The following is an 11,770-nucleotide window of genomic DNA, read 5'->3' on the forward strand; positions in this document are numbered from 1 at the left end:
TACGTTTGCTATGGTTGTCGCTTTCTGATCCCTTGTGGGATAGGCATGGCATATTGGGTAAAGTTGTCGTCACCACTAAAATGTTCTGCATCCCACTGTTGTCAATTTCAAGGCTCAGGAAGTCCACACAAACTAAGTCATGGTCCAGAGCTCTGTAGATGTTTTAGTGCAGCAGCTGAGTGGCTTACAGTTTTTTGGGTGATGCATCGTGTACAGGTGTAGCAATACTCCTCTACTTCAGAACCTAAGCATGGCCAGTAAATTGACTGCGTACTAGTTCTAGTGTCCGTTCACTTCCAAAATGTCCATGTTGGTCATGGTGGCCGTTCAGGACTATAGTACGTAGTGAGCAGGGTAGCACAAGTTGGTGTATGAGTTGACCCTGGATTTGGCTCTCCTTATATAGCACTCCTCCTTTCAGCACTAGCGACTTCCATTCCTTGCGATATATATGATGTTTTGCCAGTTTTTTTCTGTCTGGAGGCCCTGTCACTCCAGCCTCTTTGCTCTGCAGCACTTCACGTATCTCCGGATCTTGCATTTGTCTTTGTCATAGCTCCGTCAAGTTCATGTGCGGCAGTTCGCAGGGTGCCAGGCTGGTTGCATCACAATAACTCACAGGGACCCCCTTTTCTGTCCCCCCTAGGCAATCGATAAAGCAGTCTGACTTGGCTATCTGGCACATCCCCCTCCGGCAAATGGCCTTCATCATGGTCACTGACATCGTCTGAAAAGTAATGGACTCGGAGCTGTCATCAGCGGGGGGTCTTCGGGACAAGGCATCTGTGTCCATGTTACTGACTTCTGGGCGATATTCTAACTGGAAGTTGTACGTGGACTGTCCTGCCAACAAGCAATGGCCAGTAGCATCTAGTTTGGCGGATTTGAGGATGTAGGTCAGAGGATTGTTGTCCATCCTCACTGTGAAAGTAGCTCCATAAAGATAGTCATGCGATTTTTCGGATACTGCCCACTTCAGGGCTAAGAACTCCAGCTTGTGGGTGGGGTAGTTCATTTCGGATGAGCTCAGTCGATGACTGGCAAAAGCCACAGACTGAGTGGTACCTTGTTGTTCTTGATAGAGTACTGTGCCCATGCCATCCATGCTGGCATCCACATGTAAAATATAGGGCAGTTGGGGATCAGCATATGCCAGGACGTGCACTCCATCAGTGTCTTTTTTAGCCAAGCAAAATCTTGCTCAGTCTTCTCACTCCAATGCACGCCAAAGCTATCCTTGGGATGGTATTTCATTGTAAACTGCTTCCCATGGTTAGCCTCCGTCTTCCGTGGGGCCAAATAACCCTTTGTCAATTCAGTGAGTGGTCGTGCTATGTTGGCGAATCCTTGCACGAACCTGCAGTAGTAATTACAGAACCCCAAGAAGCTTTTAATTTCCCGCAAATTCTGTGGACGGGGCCAAGTCTCAAGGGCTTCCATCTTAGCAGGATCCACTCTCACCCCTTCAGCGGACACCACATGGACAATATACTTCACACTGTTGCTGCAGAACTGGCATTTTTCTAATGATACTTTTAGCCCCTGCTGTTATAGATGATCTAAAACTTTCAGTAGCCATTGGTGTTGCTCTTATAGGGTCCTCCCAAACACAATCACATCGTCTAGGTAGACCAGTACCTCAAGTAAGTTCATATCCCCAACTGCCTTCTCCATCAGGCATTGAAATGTGGCAGGCGCTCCAGATATTCCCTGAGGCATACGATTGAACTGATAAAACCCCAAGGGGCAGATGAAGGCAGTCTTCTCCTTATCCTCAGGTAACATAGGAATGTGGTAATATCCACTCCTTAGGTCCAAGACAGAGAACCACTTGCTCCCCACCAAACAGTCAAGGGCCTCATCCACTGTTGGAGTAGTGTATTGATAGGGCACTGTCCTGCTGTTCAGTCACCAGTAGCCAATGCACAGACGCACATCGTTGTTCCTTTTTCTGGCCCACTACAATGTGCGACGCATAAAGGCTTCTCGACTCCTGGATAACCCGGGCCTGTAGTAGCTCTTCAAGATGATGCTGCATGTCCTCCACATCAGCCGGTGCTATTCGTGACCTTTCCCAAAAGGGGGTATTGTCGTTCAAATGTATGTGGTGTTTCACTCCCTCGGCTTCCCCCAAATCCCAGTCACAGGTCGAAAACACATCGGCCTGCAGGGTCAGTTGGTCTCGTAGATTATCTTGTTCCCGTTCAGACAATGGGGAGTCTCCAAAGTTTATCGTTCCTCTATCCAAAGCGGGGGATTAGCCCCTGTTTCTGGCCGCCTGTGCAACCGAGTCAGCAATGTGAAGCTGGGCGATTGTCAGCACACCTGGGAGGTGCACAGTTTTTTTGTTGATATTAGTGATAGGGACTCGAAGGTGAGTCACCCCATCCCAGTGTCACTAACTAATGTGCCCTGGACCATCAGAACTCCCGGGAGTTCTTCTCCTTCCGGCGCCTCTATCACCACTCTCCTGTAGCGGTAGGTTCCTTGGAGTTGTACATGGCCCGGCTCCATTATCGTCTGACCAGGCAGTTTCCGGTTGACTGTGGTTGGTGGTGGTTACATCTCCCACTGGCCCATCAGGTTGTCCCACCTTCTCCTGGCTTTGCTTGAGATATGCCTGCTGGCAAGCGGGGTGCATGGTCAACGAGTGTGCAAACTTGGGACCCGATATCCCCATACACATTCTGGCGCGGTACCAAACAAGGCGGAGTTGGTGCACACAACCAGGGGAACCTCTGGATTCTGGTTCTTGGTGGTGCATACTAATGCCAGTGTGGACAAGGTTGTGTACACTCCAGCAACATCCTGATTCAGGTGGATCTTCACTCTGACGTATCCCATCAGATTTAACCTCTCCAATGGCTCAAAAGGCAGGTTGGACATATATTGGTAATAGTAGGGCTCATACACAATGGTGACCTGGGAGACACTATCCAGTAATGTGGTAGTTCTTCGCCATTCTAGATCAACTGGGATGGTCATCGTGGGTCCAATGAGGCTAGTAGGAATGCCTCGGGGAACATTTGTGGCTTGAGGTCGCAGTTTGTGACAGGTCACTGGTGTCCTTCCTTAGAGTTTCAGACCTCATGGACTAGGCTGATATGGTCCGCTGTGGGACTCACCTGAGCCTTGATATGGTATCTGGTGGTAGGTAATTCAGAAGGCTGTGTCCAGATAGAGCTGCGGGACTTGTTGGCCATGGAGCTCCCCCCTGTGGTTGAAGGTCTAGCTGCTCCTCCGCTACAACCTCCTGGGTGTTTCCCGACAATGTTCGGGCTGGAGTCGCTTTAAGTGCATTAAAACGGGCTGCTACTCGGGCATAGTTCTGGTCTTGGTCACACAGACGGTTGGAGTGGGTGTCATCTCCACATCTATGGCAAAATCTCCAAGGTGGCAAAGGAGTACAAGAGGAGGAAATATGCTCTCGAGGATCTTACGCTCATCAAAATGTCTGGTATTCTCTTTCACGGTATTGGGGGAAAAGCCTCTCGGCCTCGCTGCGGATGAGCTTTAGAACGTTCTCTTATAAGCAGCTGTGTCTGCAAGTTCGTCACTAGTCGTTGCAACTCTTCAATCTGTCTCTGTTGAACAAAGGCAGGATTGGGCACTGGAATCACACCTTGAACCAGATGGCTCTGAACATTGACATCGCCTGTTTCTTCTTCCAGTGCCCTTATTGATCAAAGTCCTCATAGGAAGGCTGGGTGTCCAGTTTCTCACATAGTCTCAACTGCAAAATGGGTATGGCAGCCTCTTTGGACCCTCGAATGAACTGCTTCAAATGACAACGGTTTAGTTGGGAAGTCTCTACCCCTCCTCTCTGATGGGCCAAGCGTCATATCTGCTCAATCCTCATTAGAAAATCTGATAACTTCTCCCCCAGCTTCAGTGACGTGGCATGGAACTTAATTAGTAAGTCCTTCCCTGGTTCGGTGGTGCCAAACGCTCCTTCCAGTGCACCCATCACTTGCATGGATGTAAGGTCAGGACTTACTGTGCGAAGGGACTGTACCCTCTGTAATGCAGGTCCTCATAAGGCCTCTATCACCCGCCTCCTCTTTTCTTGGTCTGACACTTTCCAGTCATGGAGCATAAGCTGAGTGAGGTCAGCCCATACTTCATAGCTTTCTTCTCCTTTAGACACTGGTCATGCACCGGAAAAGGGCCGTAGGCGGGTGTAGGCTCCAAGTTGACTCTGCACGGATGACGGGGATTGTCACTCCATACTTACTTTAACAGCTATAGCCACCGCTGCAGCAATGACTATAGCGTATTTAGTGGAGGCGGTAGCTTCTGGTCGCTGAGGAATCTCGGGATATGAGTCTAACCTCCAGATAGAGCAGGTAATTAAAGGTTCCCTGCCTTGGTTCTCCGTGGGCAAGGTTTTACCTGTAAGATAACTTGCACCATAACATAGCATATAACATTTAGTATCTTGACCAGGTATGCGGCCTATACTTTTTACTTTACCCGTGATGGGCTCAAAGGCACCAGTCATGGCCAAGATTTCATCGGTTGCAATATTCAACGGGACCTTGCGTACTATAAAACAGGTCTCTGGGCCAAGCCCCTCAGCTTTTACCCAGTCGAACACATATTCATGCACCATTCTCTTGTTTTCTCTTTGCTGTTTTGTTTCTGTTGTGTTTTTTTGTTTTCAGGTAATTAACCACCAATAGTTTACACAGCTCCCCTGTCTGGTAATTAGGAGAGAATACACCAGAGTTCCTCCTATATGGTAAATGACCCCCCTGGGATCCCAGCGGTGCCTCCAAGAGTATAAGGTGGTTCTCCCTAGGGGTGGGGGCAAAGAGCAGCAACCTGTAAGAGTCCTGAGCGAGGGATACTATACCTTACCGCACACATTTGTGAATGTGAACACAGGGAGGATGGTTTAGGCTTTTCCCTATTGACAGCCCAACCCTAGTGGCTAGCCGTCCTATGGTTGCTCCAGGTTAAATAAACAGTCACAGCCTCGTGTGATTTGGATAGAGTAAAACTCCTTATTTATATAACAGTAATAGACCAACAGATCTGCTCCTTGGTATGCCCGAGTAGTGTGGCATTCACAATGTCCTCTAGTTCAGTTGATGCACAGACATTTAGGATTCATTCTTACATTTCCCCCAATAGTTCTCGTTCTCTTTAACCCCATTGTGTTCAATGGGGGTGGGGGGGAGACAAGGCCATTCAAGGTAGCTAAACCAATAAACAACGATTACATTGGGAACACGTATGACTTAGATCAGTCTCCTTGGATAACTTCATAACTGTTTTCCCTTTGGTGGGAGTACCTTAGTTTAGTTTAGTTTAGTTTAGTTTATTACTTGTATTGCGCACCAAACCCGCAGGTAGTCGGGCGCATCATATAAGATTACTCACAGCTTAGTTGTACATGATATGAAATACGATACAATATGCATTATGTGCAAGATGCACTTTTACAATTTTTACAGTTTACATATATACAGAGGATATTTATACATTATATACAAAATGAGTATGTGCAAAATCTTTGCAAGCACCATACTGAGGGTCCGGAATAGAAGGGGGTAGGTTCTAGATAAGGAGGGCGAGCGCCAAAATCACGCTTAGCCATCAGAGTCTTTGAGCATTTTTATAAGGGTGTGGCGAAATTTTGTGAAGGATGGTTCTAGTCTGAGTAGGGTCGGGAATTAATTCCATAGTTGGGTAGCCTTGACCTGGAAGCTGTTACCTCCCACTTTGGCAAGTTTGAATCTAGGGGTCAGGAGGCAATTAGTATTTGACTGTCTGGTTGGTCTTGTCTCAGATTTAGTGATGATTCTGTCCATAAGATATCGAGGGGCCGCTTTGTTTACACATTTATGTGTAAGGGAGGCGACTTTAAGTTTTATTTTGTCCATTGTCGACAGCCAGTTGTAGGCTCTTCTGGTGTCCGAGATATGGTCTCTCCTGGAAGTTCCGAGCGCGGCTCTAAGGGCGTTGTTTTGCAGGAGTTGGATTTTATTAGTTATTTGCTTACTAGCCCCAATATACATGGCATTACAGTAATCAAGTCATCATCCTTCACATATGGTAAGTAACCAACAGTTTCACAGGGATGAGGAGCCTTCAAAAGTAAGATTATTCACATTTGATAGGCATTTGCGAGCGAGATTGGTCTCATTTGATAAATAAACATTCTTTCACTTCAATGGGCGCAATTGCGAGCAAGATTATTCACATTTGATAAATAAATATCCTTTCACTTCATCAGGGGCATTTGCGAGCAAGATTATTCACATTTGATAAATAAACACTCTTTCACTTCAATGGGAGCATTTGTGAGCGAGATTATTCACATTTGATAAATAAACATCCTTTCACTTCATGAGGGGCATTTGCAAGCCAGATTATTCACATTTGATAAATAAACACTCTTTCACTTCATGATGGGCATTTGCGAGCGAGATTATTCACATTTGATAAATAAACATCCTTTCACTTCATGAGGGGCATTTGTGAGCGAGATTGGTCACATTTGATAAATAAACATTCTTTCACTTCAATGGGTGCATTTGTGAGCGAGATTATTCAAATTTGATAAATAAACACTCTTTCTCTTCATGATGGGCATTTGCAAGCCAGATTATTGACATTTGATAAATAAACACTCTTTCTCTTCATGATGGGCATTTGCAAGCGAGATTATTTGCATTTGATAAATAACCAACTCTTTCGTTGTTTTAGCACTTCCCAGCAGCTGCCGGCTACCACCTATGCACCCTCATACTGTGCGGACACCCATCAAGTAGTCCCCTAGGCCCTGAGAGAAAACATCTGTCATGAGTGCCACTCAATGGTCCGGGCCAGTATTGGGCATTACATAGATACCCCCTGAAACACCCAAGATGAGCGTGATTCCAGGATTAGGAGCTCAGTGAGGTGGGATCTAAGGAGCAAAGTCTGGCGGAGTGCCTTGACACTAGCTCTTTTCTGACAAAAGAAGCCAGACTAATTTCTCTTCCAACGTACAGCAGTAAACGTAGTGGAGCTTATACAGGTGCCCCTACCCTTGAGGCTTTCTCTAACATTCCCCCTTTTTTCTAGCTCTGCTTTCATGAACATGCCGCTGACTGTAGTATCAGCAATACCCTGCTAATGCATATCACCCTACAGTCTCCGACGTTCTCTTCTTTAAGATGTGACAGGAAATTGACATATGCTGTAAAGGCTGAAAACAGCCAGACAATATACTTTTACAGTCCCAAAGTGCTGCACTATGTTGCCGGCTCCAGAAACATTTCAGCTCCTACCTCCTGTCACGGAGAGGGGAAGGGCAGACTCACCTCTGCTACCGTCTGTCCCATCGTCTGGAGCAAATACACGGGCGCTACCAGCCCACGCTGGACTACCAACCACACTACACTGCTCGCTGTTTCGAACCTGGAGGGGGGAGAGCGCAAGCAGGCCCGGTACTGCCCTCAGTGGACCTCTTCAGCACAGAGGGCCTGGATGCCCTGCGTGTTCAGGAAGACGACGCTCTCCCTCCCATTACGCTGCTTGCCTCCACTATATACAATCCATGGTCCTGTCCACCTGTCCCCCAGGGTGGGGAGACGGTGACAGAATTTCTGTTAAAATCACCTCATCCATGCTCCCATTCTCCCTGCGGGTGGGCCGTACAAAGTCCCCCGGGATCTAGGAAGGAGAAATACCTGCAGAAACAAAAACAGGACTGATTTTATGCACACAAGTTCACCCTCCATACATTACAATGAAACTCCCATGCTGGAATGTGGGGGTTTACATAAAGAAAGTGCCCCTACCTAAGAAACTAAAATTAAAGGTGCAGAGGGAAAAGCCAGATAAGAGAGGTTTCACCCTTGGGAGTGCTGCGACCGTGCCCCAACGCCTCCGCAGAGACCAGGTGAGCGTAAGATATTCCTTGTTATGGGTGTCAGGGTGGAAGCGAATGCCCTCTGAGCACCTCTCACTTACCAGAATTGTTCAGAAGCTGAAGTTGAAACTTGATGCCTAACCTTGAAGCCCAGCTGGAAGAAGAAGGTTTTGCTGCTGCTTGCCGTTGTCGAAATCTGAAAGCTGTCATGTCTGTCAAGGACTGATCCAAGAGAGGACCTTGCTAGGAGACCTCTTCCCAAGCTATGAGGGAACAACGTGCAACAACTAATCCTCACAAAGGCACCCAGTAAGTCAGTCCCAAAAGGCTGCTGATCAGCGACGGCATCTGCCGATGAATCCTGAAGTGAAGCACCCGGACATCGAAGTCCAGCATCATTGACCAGGCTCTGGAGGACCACCGTGACCGTTGGAAGCCATCGAGTCATGTTGTCCAGAAGCGGGGACAGCTTGACGCTGTGCTGCCGATGACCGCAGCCGCAGCGATCCACCTTTGCCCAAGACATTTGAAACAAAGGACTCCCTTGCCATCACCGTCAACCGATTTGTCCCACTGGAGAACGGCAATGTCATTAACGAACCGAGGAGAATCTGCCAGTGGGTTTCCCGCCACCTGAAGTCCACAAAGACCAATGAAGATCTGAAAGCCAGCCGTGGTCGAGTCCCGATCGATGACGCTAACGCCGACACCCGTTACCCATGCCGGGCATATGTTCTTCATTGAGTCATCTTTGCGGCAACAAACTCTTGTCCTTGAGGTGCATCGCACACCTTGCCTTCACAGGACATCCCCGACCGATCGTCGATGAGCACCGCGAAGGTCAAAGCAGCTATCTCAATGACAGTGTTCACATTTCTTTGAGGACTATCAACATCGGTGGCTCCTGTTTTAAAGGAAATACACCCCCGAGGGATCCGTTGATGAACCGTCAAAGAAACTCTGCTAAACTCAGGTACATTGGGCTAGTAGAACATTTTAGCAGGAAAAAAGACTATTTTAAAATTAATGGACTGGCCTTGTTGATACACTTTATTTACAGGGCCCTATCCTCACACAGAACTGCCTCTAGGTAGAGGGGGTACTGTTCTGCCATTGTTTATCCTAACTTGTCTTCCTTCCTATGTCTGATGTTGATACACATTACTGTTTGATTTGTATGCCATTGAAACTATCAGCAGTTGGTGCATTTTAAATGAGTCAAGCGTGTACTGTGCTACTAGATAGACTTTGTACATATTTACCATATTAGAGTTACCAAAACACAAAGTTGTGTTATTGATTGTGTATATAGATTTGAACCGTATTTATATAAGGAACTGTGTTATCACGTAACAAAGTGTGTGGGCATTCCTGTGTGGGGGGCTTGGGAACTACACTGTACTTAGGAACCAGCCTGCATCACCTCCTGAGAACCTAAGCCTTGATTGCTCGTCCTTCGCTACCCTATAGAGAATCTTGGCTGGGGTGCTCTGTGCTTCTACTCTGCCATATAGAGGGCAGGCGTACAGATACCCCCAACAAGTCTTTACAATTAACACCATTATTTAAATGCATTTGTGCACCATGCCAAAATTCAGACTAGTGCTAATAAGGAATGGTGTTAGCACTAGGGTAAACTTTACCAGGTGCAAAAATGCATTGAAAGTATATATTTTCTGCATTAGTACTCTTAACAAGCAAAATTTCACTTGCATGGTGCAGGGAATTCCTAATTATTACCCAATTATTTTGGTACTAGGGCAAACATTGCTCTAGTGCTAATACCATGCTAATACCATGCACCTTTGCACTTCCACCAGTACAAGGCTTCTGTAATCTGGGTGTAAGAAAAAGGAGGATACCACCATTTTTAGCATCTGTTGGAAGTGCAGTTTATTCCAGAGTCCTCAGTCATAGAGATGAATACAGAAGACAGCCAACGCAGAGTCCCCTAACCTTCATCTGGGAACAGTGGGGGTGAACTTCTGATGACCAAGGACTGTCACTATGTAGGCTGCCCTAAAGCCTGGCTCCTCATTGGTGAAGAAGGAAACATTTTAAGTCCGAGCCAAAATCCCTGGACTGGAAGTGCAGAGCAAGAAGGACTCACCTCATTTTATAACCACTGGAGTGGGACTAACACCACACCAGAAGACCAAGATGTGCTGGAATCCCTCTTAATGGTTTTGAATGATCTTTGAGCTGCTTTGACAGTGTTTTATGCCCAGTGAGCTAACACAGGTTTTGCAGTGCTGCTTTTGGCACTCCACACATTTTAAACTGCTTTCTTGTTTCTTTGAGCTGTCTCAATGCAATCTCGAACCATTGAAAATCACCTCTGCCTTCACTCGAGCACTGGCTCACCACTGTCGAATCCTCCACCTCACCACACTTTGAGCATTTCACAGATCCAACAGAACTGAGAGTCGATCAGACTTGACCGCTGACTTCAACAACTGGAAGCCAGTGAACCACTCACTGACTTGACCTAAAAGCAGCATCAGTTTAACCTGACCAGCCAACTGACTTGAACCTGTTGGTACCCATCGAACAGCACCACCTCGAGTGCTGACTTGATTGACACAGAGCAATGTCTCGACACTGAGGCAAAAGTGACTCGCTGCTGAATCAACACAACAAGCCTCTTCTTTCCAAATGCTGGCATTCCACATTTTATGTATCACAAATGCCAATTTTATCCTGTGCAGATGACAGCCTCCTCCTTGCACAGACTTCCAGATTATACATTTGCCAAATACATGAAAGAGAGAGAGGGGTTTGACAGTCAGCCCCACTAAATCAGCGATACTATTATTGGTGAGGAAATTGACAGCCAAAATAGGAAAATCTTGTGTTGATGGGAATAAATAGAGAGAGTTAAATCACATAATTATTTGAGAGTCTGTTTTTCAGAAACATTTCCAACTTTGCACACGTAGTGAAGCAAACAATCAAAATGAAACAAGTCGTACGACGAATGTTTTCTGTTGCAGCTGCATTTAAAGCCTAGCCTCTAAAAATGATTCTTCAAGTTCATGTAGCTGAAAGTCAGGGCAGCAGAGTCTATGGTGAAGCAGCGAGCAGTAAGCAGCCAGGGCCTCTTTCTTTGTCGCTGCATTTGTTTTTTTGTTGTTGTTTTTTTTTGCTACTAAACCCCCGGAACACCATGGAGCAGGCCGCGAAGTCAGGGCAGCAGAGCCTTTGGTCTTTAGCCTCTTGGACTCTTGGCTCTTGCTGCCTGGCTCAACCCGACCTCAACACACAAACCGTGTGAGATTGGACACAAGGCAGCTCGTGCTGACAAACCATAAGTGAACTGCAAGTCGTATTTGCAATACAAGGTAAGTACACCTCCCCTAACGCCCTAGACTGTTGCTACACCGACAATACAGTCACTAGTCACTAACCTCAAAGCAACATAGCCACCTTGGCAATCCCACAAATGAAACTGAAAATAGGAGGAAGAAAACAAAAATCAGCTGAACACCGGAAACAGCGGAACACCTGAAAAATACTTAAACGCAATCCCACCGAGAACTCATACGAGTGAGAGAGGGAGCAGGAGACTGTTGGGGTTCCTTCCCCTTTGATCGTGATCCCCTTTGTTTACATTCAAGCCCTGGGATTATGAGACACGAAATTCAATAACAAATCCGAAAACAGAGTCCGTCACCCACCTTCCCTCCAAATGTAGGGGGTACTCACGAACAAGAGAATGAAGGGATTTCTTCCCTTTGATCTTGTCCGAGCTCTGGGATCACGAGACACAGAAAACAACATCGCTGGAAACAAATCTGACAATAAAGCCTCTGATCAACCATAATTCCAAACGTAGGGGATACGTACGAACAAGAGACTGCAGCGATTTCGTCCCTTTTATCTTGTCCGTACCTTTGAACACACCTT

This window comes from Ambystoma mexicanum, chromosome 5p (genome assembly GCF_040938575.1).
Source record: "Ambystoma mexicanum isolate Mex_15411 chromosome 5p, UKY_AmexF1_1, whole genome shotgun sequence".
NCBI lineage: Eukaryota > Metazoa > Chordata > Amphibia > Caudata > Ambystomatidae > Ambystoma > Ambystoma mexicanum.